Genomic DNA, 9,890 nt, shown 5'->3' with positions numbered 1-9,890 from the left:
TGAAGGATAAGCATAATGTAATTCTTATTCTTGTTTCATCGAGTAAATTCTATTCCTTATTCCGGAGGTTCATAAAATTCTTGATTTCATTTGTTCATCTTTTCTTTTCCCGGAGATCCAAGCTCTCGCAATTGTATCACCACGAAGCTCCATCTAAATCATCGCAAGGCTTCACCTTGTGTTTTCAACTTCTCTTTCCTTCCGTTTGACTATCATTTTGTTACCGGAGTTCTTCATGGAGGCTCTACATGATGTTTCATAAAGGATTTAATTCCTTCTCTAAGTGTTCATCAAGATTCTTTTCAAAGGAGCTCAAGCATTCTTCATCTTGCAATCCGGAGTGCAATTCTTTCTACCGTATCATCGGAGGTGGTATTATGTCATTCTTGATAATTTGAGTTCATGTTTCATGATTCACATGTTGTTAAGAATGAGGTATTTAAAATCCATCAACCTCTTTGTTGGAGTTATCTTGTGTTATGTTTCACCTAAAGCCTTCCCTAAGGATTGATGCTATTTATGGTGCTCATAAATGACCCAAATTCTTCATCTATCCTCCCGGTGAAATAAGTTTCTCGTCTTCTTGTTCATATCAATCCAATCTTTTGTTTCCATTAGTGGAAGAATTTCACCTCATAGTTTTGAAATGTTCTCCATAAGCCCACTACAACCTTGTCTTTTCGTTGTTGGTATTCCAACAACTCCGCTCAAACTTTCCCCTAAATATGATTTTTCAAGATCATTTGAGATAGAAGATATTGTTTTCTCCTCCATTCATTCCATTCCATTCTTTCATTTCTTCCGGAGGCATTGTGATGTTGCTCTCTTCGACCCATCATCTTGTTTTGTCAAGATCATATTCAATTCCTTCCATTTTATAGTCGGAGTGCTGCCTAAATTATATCATTCTTATTCCTTCTCTATCTTGTTTAACCGGAGTGTTGTGTCTATCATTCTTCTTCTAACCGGAGTCTCATCGAAATGCTTTCATTTTGCCAAGTTCATATGATTGCCTGCCATTTCCAGCCGGAGTGTTGTCGTTATTGATCCTTATCGTTCCTTGTACATCTCGTTTCTACCGGAGTGTTTGCATGTACTTCTTGTCCATTGCAATCCTTGTCTTTTGTCTTTCAACCTACAAGGTTCTAGTATTGTTCCTTGTTCCTCTTTTCTAGCGGAGTGTTTTCAACTTTGCTCATCTTCGTTGTTTTCTTATTTGTTCAACCTCGCAAGGTTCTTTGGTTTCACTCATTTGTCAAAGAAGCAACTTAGTTTTACCTCTTATCTTCCTCTTCCTTTTCCCTCGGGTGCCATCCTAGATCTCGGGACGAGATCCTCTCGTAGTGGTGGAGTGTTGTGACACCCCGAGACTGTTGCGCCAGGTGTCCTTCAGTTATTCGTTGTCGTTGCCATGTCATTTGCTTGCATGTTGCATCTTGTCATGTCATCATGTGCATTGCATCATCATGTTTTCAAAACCTGCATCCGTCCGGGTTTTCCCAGTTCCGTCCGTTGTCCGTTCTGAGCCCAACCACACTTGCACGCGCCCGCGGCATGTCCGAAATAGTATTTTATAATTGGGCGGAAAATGTTCTCGGAATGGGTTGAAAGTTGGCGTGTGGTCTTATTATAGTGTAGATAGACCGCCTAACAAGTTTCATCGCATTTGGAGTCCGTTTGACGCCCCAACGGTTAACTATAGCGGCATTATAGCCGGTCTAACGTCGGACGTTTTCGGTCTCCGCAAACAGTCACCGGGCCTCTCTCTCTTCTCTTCTCTCAGCTCGAGCCCTTTTGCATAGCCCACAAGTTCCAACCGACCCCTCGCGTGCGTGTACGAAACTTCCCCGGACCCGACCCAGACAGTTGTCACCGTTGGGTCCGGATCATCCCCAAACATCTACAAAACGTCTCCGTTTCTTATCTAGACTTTCCTAGCCTATCTATTCTCGACCGTCGGATTTGGATCGGATGATCCAACTCCCTTCTTTTCCATATATATATAGACCAACCCCTACCCAAATCAGGCAAATCCCTAATTTCTAGGGATCCTCCTCCCCGCCGCCAGTCTCTGGTTGCCCTCGGGATCCATCGCGAGCCAACCCGCAGCCGCCACTCCTCTCGATCCCCACCAATCAGAGCCCCCACGGCCCTTCTCGACCAGCGCCGCTCGTTAGTATCCTCGCGCCCGAGACCTCATCGCGTCGACGGCCATGACCAGGCCATCGCCCTCACCTGCGCCCCTTCTTCTCTTTTCCTGCCTTCTCCTTCCTCCTCTGCTCTAATCCCTCTCTCTCTACTTCTCTTGCTTTCGCAGGAACCAGAGGAGCTCTGCCCCGACGCCATGGACTGGGGTCGCCGCTCCCTAATTCCGGCCTCGTGCGGGCTTGCCAAGCCCCAAGCCGCGCCGGATCTGGAGGGGATCACCGCCGCCGCGCCTTTTTGCCCGACCCCCACGACCTTCTCCGGCCCCATTCCCGTCGAAGGCCGCTGTCATCGCTCTGGTTCGGCGTGACCAGTTCGCCTGCATCGCACTGTCGCTTTGTCTGCATCGCCCCGTTGCCGCGTCTGCACCGCCCGGGGTCATCGCCTTCCACCGCCGCCCTTGCCTCAGATCCGGCCAATTCCCGTGGCCCCTTGCCCCGCCAAGTCCTCTGCTGCTGCTCTGCATCGCGCCACTGCCTCCCCTGCATCCATACGAGGACGAACACACGCCGCTCCTGTTGACCGCGACGCACAGGCCCAGTGCTCCCCTGCTTCCGTTGGACAGGCCCAGCGCTCCTCAACCGGCCTGCTACCTCCTCCACCGAGTCGGGCTTTGGCCCATGTGAGCAGCCCCACACTTTTCCCTGTGCACTGTTGGGCCAACCACTTTCAGCCCAGTATAGTTTTTTTCCTGTTCTGCGATTTATTTCCTATTTATCCAGAGACTACCTGTTTTACAGAAAGGTCCCTAAACTTCATGCATATTTTAACTCACAAACTAAGCATCACATGTAAAAACTTTGTATATGATACTTGCTTAGAATTTTGTCTAGTTTAATAATATTCAACTTTCATGCATGTTTAAAATGTTTAAAATGATGTTTGTTTAAATTTGCTTAAATAACTTGCTAAAATGATTTAATTCATAACTAAATAACCGTAGCTCGGATTTTAATAAACTTTATATGTAAATTGGGTGGAAAAATGCCTAGTTTAACATGGTGACCTTACTTTGCATGTTAAATAACTATAAAATATGGTTTAGGGCAGAACAGTACCATAACCAAAATATGCACATGAGGAGTTTCTGGACTTGTTGTTTGTCGTTCCGGCCTCATTTAAATTTGCCTAGATAGGTAGTTTTCTTTTGCTTCACCCTCTTGCCATGTTTAAAAACATTTAATATTGTTGGGTACATAAACGAGATCGAACTAAATAACTTGAATGTGGTATTTCGTCAATATGCAACGGAGTTACATGTTGAGCTCCACTTAATTTGTAGGATTGTTTGTGCATTTTGCCATGCCATGCTTCATTAAACAAGACATGCATCATACTTGATTGTGCATCATGCCATGATTATGTGATGGTTGTTTACTTTGTTGTTTGCTTCTTTCCTGTGTTGCTTCTTCGGGTTGGTTCCGATAATGTTGCGTTTGTGAGGATCCGTTCGACTTCTTCCGTTTGTCTTCTTCATGGACTCGTTCTTCTTCCTTGCAGGATCTTAGGCAGGATGACCATACCCTCGAAATCACTTCTATTGTTGCTTGCTAGTTTGCTCGCTCTATTGCTATGCCTATGCTGTGATACCTACCACTTGCTATATCATGCCCCCCAAATTGCCATGTCAAACCTCTAACCCACCTTGTCCTAGCAAACCGTTGTTTGGCTATGTTACCGCTTTGCTCAGCCCTCTTATAGCGTTGCTAGTTGCAGGTGAAGATGGAGTTTGTTCCATGTTAGAACATGGATTTGTTGGGATATCACAATATCTCTTATTTAATTAATGCATCTATATACTTGGTAAAGGGTGGAAGGCTCGGCCTTATGCCTGGTGTTTTGTTCCACCCTTGCCGCCCTAGTTTCCGTCATATCGGTGTTATGTTCCCGGATTTTGCGTTCCTTACATGGTTGGGTTATAATGGGAACCCCTTGACAGTTCGCCTTGAATAAAACTCCTCCAGCAAGGCCCAACCTTGGTTTTACCATTTGCACTAACAACCTACCACCTTCCCTTGGGTTCTGCAGACTCAAGGGTCATCTTTATTTTAAACCCCGGGCCAGTGCTCCTCTGAGTGTTGGTCCAACTTGTCAGCCGCCGGTGGCCACCAGGGGCAACTCTGGGCTGGCCTACCGGAAGTTTGGACAATCCGGTGTGCCCTGAGAATGAGATATGTGCAGCTCCTATCGGGATTTGTCAGCACATTCGGGTGGCTTTGCTGGTCTTGTTTTACCATTGTCGAGTTGTCTTGTAACCGGGATTCCGAGTCTGATCGGGTCTTCGTGGGAGAAGGAATATCCTTCGTTGACCGTGAGAGCTTGTGATGGGCTAAGTTGGGACACCCCTGCAGGGATTTGATCTTTCAAAAGTTGTGCCCACGGTTATGGGTAGATGGGAATTTGTTAATGTCCAGTTGTAGAAAACCTGAAGTTGATCTTAATTAAAATGCATCAACCGCGTGTGTAACCGTGATGGTCTCTTCTCGGCGGAGTTCGGGAAGTGAACACGGTGTTGGAGTTATATTTGACGTAGGTTGTTCTAGGATCACTTCTTGATCATAGTTTCTCGACCGTGCTTTGCCTTCTCTTCTCGCTTTCTTTTGCATATGTTAGCCACCATATACGCTAGTCGCTTGCTGCAGCTCCACCTCATATTTTTTACCCTTCCTATAAGCTTAAATAGTCTTAATCGCGAGGGTGTGAGATTGTTGAGTCCCCGTGACTCACAGATACTTCCAAAACCAGTTTGCAGGTGCCGATGATATCGTGCAGGTGACGCAACCGAGCTCAAAGAGGAGCCCTATGAAGATCTTGTCCTTTGTGTTGTTTCATTCTAGTCGTTCAGTAGTGGAGCCCAGTTGGGGTCGATCGGGGATCTGTGTAGCATTTGGGGTAGTCTTCTTTTATTTTGGTTCCGTAGTCGGACCTTGATTGTATCTGGATGATGTAATGATTTATTCATGTATTGTGTGAAGTTGCGATTGTAAGCCAACTATGTATCTCTTTCCCTTATGTATTTGTGACGCCCGGATAATCAAGCTACAGTAAAACTCTCCTAATGATGCCATGTCATCTGCGATTACTGTTACTAATCTCGGGATAATTCGAAACCGCGTCAAATTCAAACTTAAAATTAAAGTCGTCAATAAAAGTTTTCAAAATTGAAACAAAAATGTTCGGTGGACGCCAAATATTACAAAGGTAATTATGGTGCAGAAAACACATTTTTAGTAAAAGACTAAATACTTTAAAATGAAATAAAACAGAAAAGAAAAAAATAAAGAAAAGAAAGAAAGAAAGAGAAAGGAAAACCCCCCAAACCCCCCTGGGCCATCTGGCCCAGCTAACCCACCTGGCCCATCCGGCCGAACTGACCCGCCTCCCCCTGCCGCCTCCCTTCCCTATTCCCCCGACCCGGGTCGGAATAGGGGCGCGTCCCCGCCGCACCCTCTCGCCGGCGACGACGAGGGGATAAGGTCGCCACACCACGCCCCCTCGGTCTCTCCTCCCACTCACCCCACGCTCGCCTCGGTTCTTGCGCCTCCCACTCCCCTCCAGAGCCACCGCACCTCGCCCCCTCGTTCCCCACTGCAACCGAGCGCCGCCATGGCCTCGCCGCCGTAGTACTCGCGGCCACCGCGACCTCCAAGCCCTTCCGACGCGTCCGCTCGCTCCGCCTCCCTCGACTACGCCTCCACGTCAAGACGCAGGACGCCGAGCACCATCGAAAATTGCCCCAACCTCGTCTTCTTCCTCGGATTCCCGACGCATCTCCGACGAGCGCCGTCGACTCTCCGGCTACTAAACTCCCAAGGGCCATCTTGCGTGCTGCACGGTGAGCTCCCCATCTCCCGCCCATCTTCGTTAGCTCCCTCGCACGCCCTAGCTAGCTGCCGCCGAAGCACCCGAGCGCTCCGCCGCGGACCCCGTCGCCGACGAGTCTCCGGTGACCAAATGGTCACGGGCTCGTGTCGGTTACGCTCCTCATGCCACGTAGATCCTCCCCAGCTCTCCATTTCTTCGCTAGCTCGCCCCAGCTCCACTCTCCTCGAGCTCCCGACTACGCCGCCGCCTGCGCGCGTTGCCGGCGCCCTTCCAGTGACCAAATGGTCACGGGGCCGAGCCCTTTGTGCTCAGCGCGTCGCGCAGCTCCACCCTAGCCTTCCCGCTCGCCCCGAAGCGCGCTGCATCGCCGTCTTCGTCCGCGCCCGAACAGCAGCCCGCCGCGCTCATCGCCGGCGACCATTCTGGCCACCCCCACCGTCATGCTCCCCTCCATCGGACGCGGCGCAAAGAGGCCGTTCCAGAGAGCCTGGCCGCGCCCGATTTTGTGCCCCGTAGTGCGATTTTGGCGAACTCCGGCGAGGGGGCGCCTCTGTTGGGTCGCCGGAGTCGCTCCGGCACCGTCCGCCGACGTGGCTAGGCGGGCCCCACCCCTGGGTCACTGCCTGTGGGCCTGGGGGGCCCAACTGGCCACGTTGACCAAGTCAACTTCGCTGACGTGGCAGCTACTGCCACTGACATGCGGGCCCCATGCCATAAAACAATAAAAACAAATATATAAACTACTAATTAATTAAGTTAATTAACTAAAACCTAATTAGACACTGACTACTGGGGCCACACACTAATTAACCCATTTTAGTTAGTTTTAAAACTCTGTTAAGGCCCTTGACAATGACATGTGGGTCCCACTGGACCCACCTGTCTGGTTTGACTGGTCAACCGACCAGTTGACCTGCTGACATCACTCTGATGTCATGCCTGCGTCATCACACACTGTTTTGGATAATGTTGGAATTAAATATATAATTAAAATCAGAAAATGATTTAAATCTTTAGAAAATCATATCTTTTAATCCGTAACTCGGATGAAAATACTTTATACATGAAAGTTGCTCAGAACGACGAGGCGATTCCGAATACGCAACCCGTTCGTCCGCCACACCTCCCTAACCTATCGAACTCGTAACTTTCCCCCTCCGGCTCCTCTGCCCGAAAACACGAAACACCGAGGATACCTTCCCAGATGTTTCCCCCCTTCACCGGTATCACCTCATACCGCGTTAGGGCAACCCTAGCACCGTTACTTGTATTGTCATGCATCGTTATGCATCTGTTTGCATTGTATTCATTATTTCTTCCCCCCTCTTCTTCCGCTAGACACCGAGACCAACGCTGCTGCTACCCAGTACGACTACGGAGTTGACGACCCTTCTCTCTTGCCAGAGCAACCAGGCAAGCCCCCCTTTTGATCACCAGATATCGCCTACTCTTCTCCCTACTGCTTGCATTAGAGTAGTGTAACATGTTACTGCTTTCCGTTAATCCTATTCTGATGCATAGCCTGTCCTTTGCCACTACTGTTGATACCTTTACCTGCAATCCTAATGCTTAGTATAGGATGCTAGTTTATCATCAGTGGCCATACATTCTTGTTCGTCTGCCATGCTATATTATCGGGCCGTGATCACTCGGGAGGTGATCATGGGTATATACTATATACTTTATACAGGATACATGTGGTGACTAAAGACGGGTCGTCTTGTGGAGCACCCGTGAGTGATTCACGGATTGGGGGCTGAAAGGACCTTTGTCCCAACGACCCTCTATGTGGATCTTTGTGGCGAAGCGACAGGGCAGGTTGAGACCACCTAGGAGAGAGGTGGGCCTGGCCCTGGTCGGCGTTCGCGGTTATTTCAAAATAACATGCTTAACGAGATCTTGGTATTTGATCTGAGTCTCGCCACTGGCCTATACGCACTAACCATCTACGCGGGGACAGTTATGGGCACTCGATGTCGTGGTATCAGCCGAAGCCTTCGTGACGTCAGTGACTGAGTGGCGCGCGCCGGATTGGACCGTAAGCCTGCTCTTGTATTAAGGGGGCTAGTTCTGCTTCCGACCGCGTACGCAACGCGCAGGTGTGCAATGGGCGATGGGCCCAGACCCCTGCGCCATAGGATTTAGACCGGCGTGCTGACCTCTCTGTTGTGCCTAGGTAGGGCTGCGACGTGTTGATCTTCCGAGGCCGGGCATGACCCAGGAAAGTGTGTCCGGCCAAATGGGATCGAGCGTGTTGGGTTATGTGGTGCACCCCTGCAGGGAAGTTAATCTATTCGAATAGCCGTGATCTTCGGTAACAGGACGACTTGGAGTTGTACCTTGACCTTATGACAACTAGAACCGGATACTTAATAAAACACACCCTTCCAAGTGCCAGATACAACCGGTGATCGCTCTCTCACAGGGCGACGAGGGGAGGATCATCTGTTAGGATTATGCTATGTGATGATACTTGGAGGACTTCAGTCTACTCTTTTCTACATGCTGCAAGATGGAGGTTACCAGAAGCGTAGTCTTCGAAAGGACTAGCTATCCCCCTCTTATTCCAGCTTTCTACAGTTCAGTCCACATATAATAGCCTTATCCCAGTTGATACCAATGCATACATATGTAGTGTAGCTCCTTGCTTGCGAGTACTTTGGATGAGTACTCACGGTTGCTTTCTCCTTCTTTTCCCTCTATCCCTTCTACCTGGTTGTCGCAACCAGATGTTGGAGCCCAGGCGCCAGACGCCACCGTCGACGACGACTCCTACTACACCGGAGGTGCCTACTACTACGTACTGCCCGCTGATGACGACCAAGAGTAGTTTAGGAGGATCCCAGGCAGGAGGCCTGCGCCTCTTTCGATCCGTATCCCAGTTTGTGTTAGCCTTCTTAAGGCAAACTTGTTTAACTTATGCCTGTACTCAGATATTGTTGCTTCCGCTGACTTGTCTATGATCGAGCTCTTGTATTCGAGCCCTCGAGGCCCCTGGCTTGTGATATGATGCTTGTATGACTTATTTTATTTGTAGAGTTGTGTTGTGATATCTTCCCGTGAGTCCCTGATCTTGATCGTACACGTTTGCGTGTATGATTAGTGTACGATTGAATCGGGGACGTCACAGTATTACATGGGTTGTGTGAATATTACCTCACTTGCAACATTGCTTTCAATGTGGTTATGCCTCTAAGTCGTGCTTCAACACGTGGGAGATATAGCCGCATCGAGGGCGTTACACTGCCCAACCACCTCACTCGCATCGAAGGGGAATGGATAAGGGTGACGCCCTTCCTTCCCTGTCCCCATGGCTCACTCCTCCTCGACGCCCCCTCCCAAATCCACTTCTCCTCCTCACTCGCTCGATCTCGTCGATCTGGACGAAGTCAGACACCACGGCCACCATGACTGACCCCGTCCACATGGCCACTGCCCTCCCTACGGTCTAGGAGCTTGTCGAGGAGCTCCGAATGCCTTCGCTACTTCGTCCGCGCCAACGAGATCAAGTCCAACACCCCCGCATCGACGTCGCTGCCGTCTTCCTCAACCTTGGGCCACCGCGACATTACCGTTCGATCCGCGCTGCCCCGAGCTCCCATGTATTCCCCTATGGCGCCATTGACACCGCCATGATCTCCTCTTGCCTTTGCCCTATTTCCCCTCTCGTTTGCTCTCATTAGGTATTTCGTCGTGGCCGAGAACCGCCGTCCGCCATGGCCATTGCAGGGGGGAGCCACCGAGCTCCTCGGATTGACCCCGTGGCACATGCCCGCTCCTATGCACGCCCATGCCCGAGCCTGCCGCTCTTCTTCCGCGCCCGCTGGGCCACTCCCTTTCCATGCCCACGCCCATGCTAC

The sequence above is a fragment of the Triticum dicoccoides genome, chromosome 7A, assembly GCF_002162155.2.
Source record: "Triticum dicoccoides isolate Atlit2015 ecotype Zavitan chromosome 7A, WEW_v2.0, whole genome shotgun sequence".
NCBI classification, from domain to species: domain Eukaryota; kingdom Viridiplantae; phylum Streptophyta; class Magnoliopsida; order Poales; family Poaceae; genus Triticum; species Triticum dicoccoides.
Note: the sequence above shows the minus strand (reverse complement) of the source record.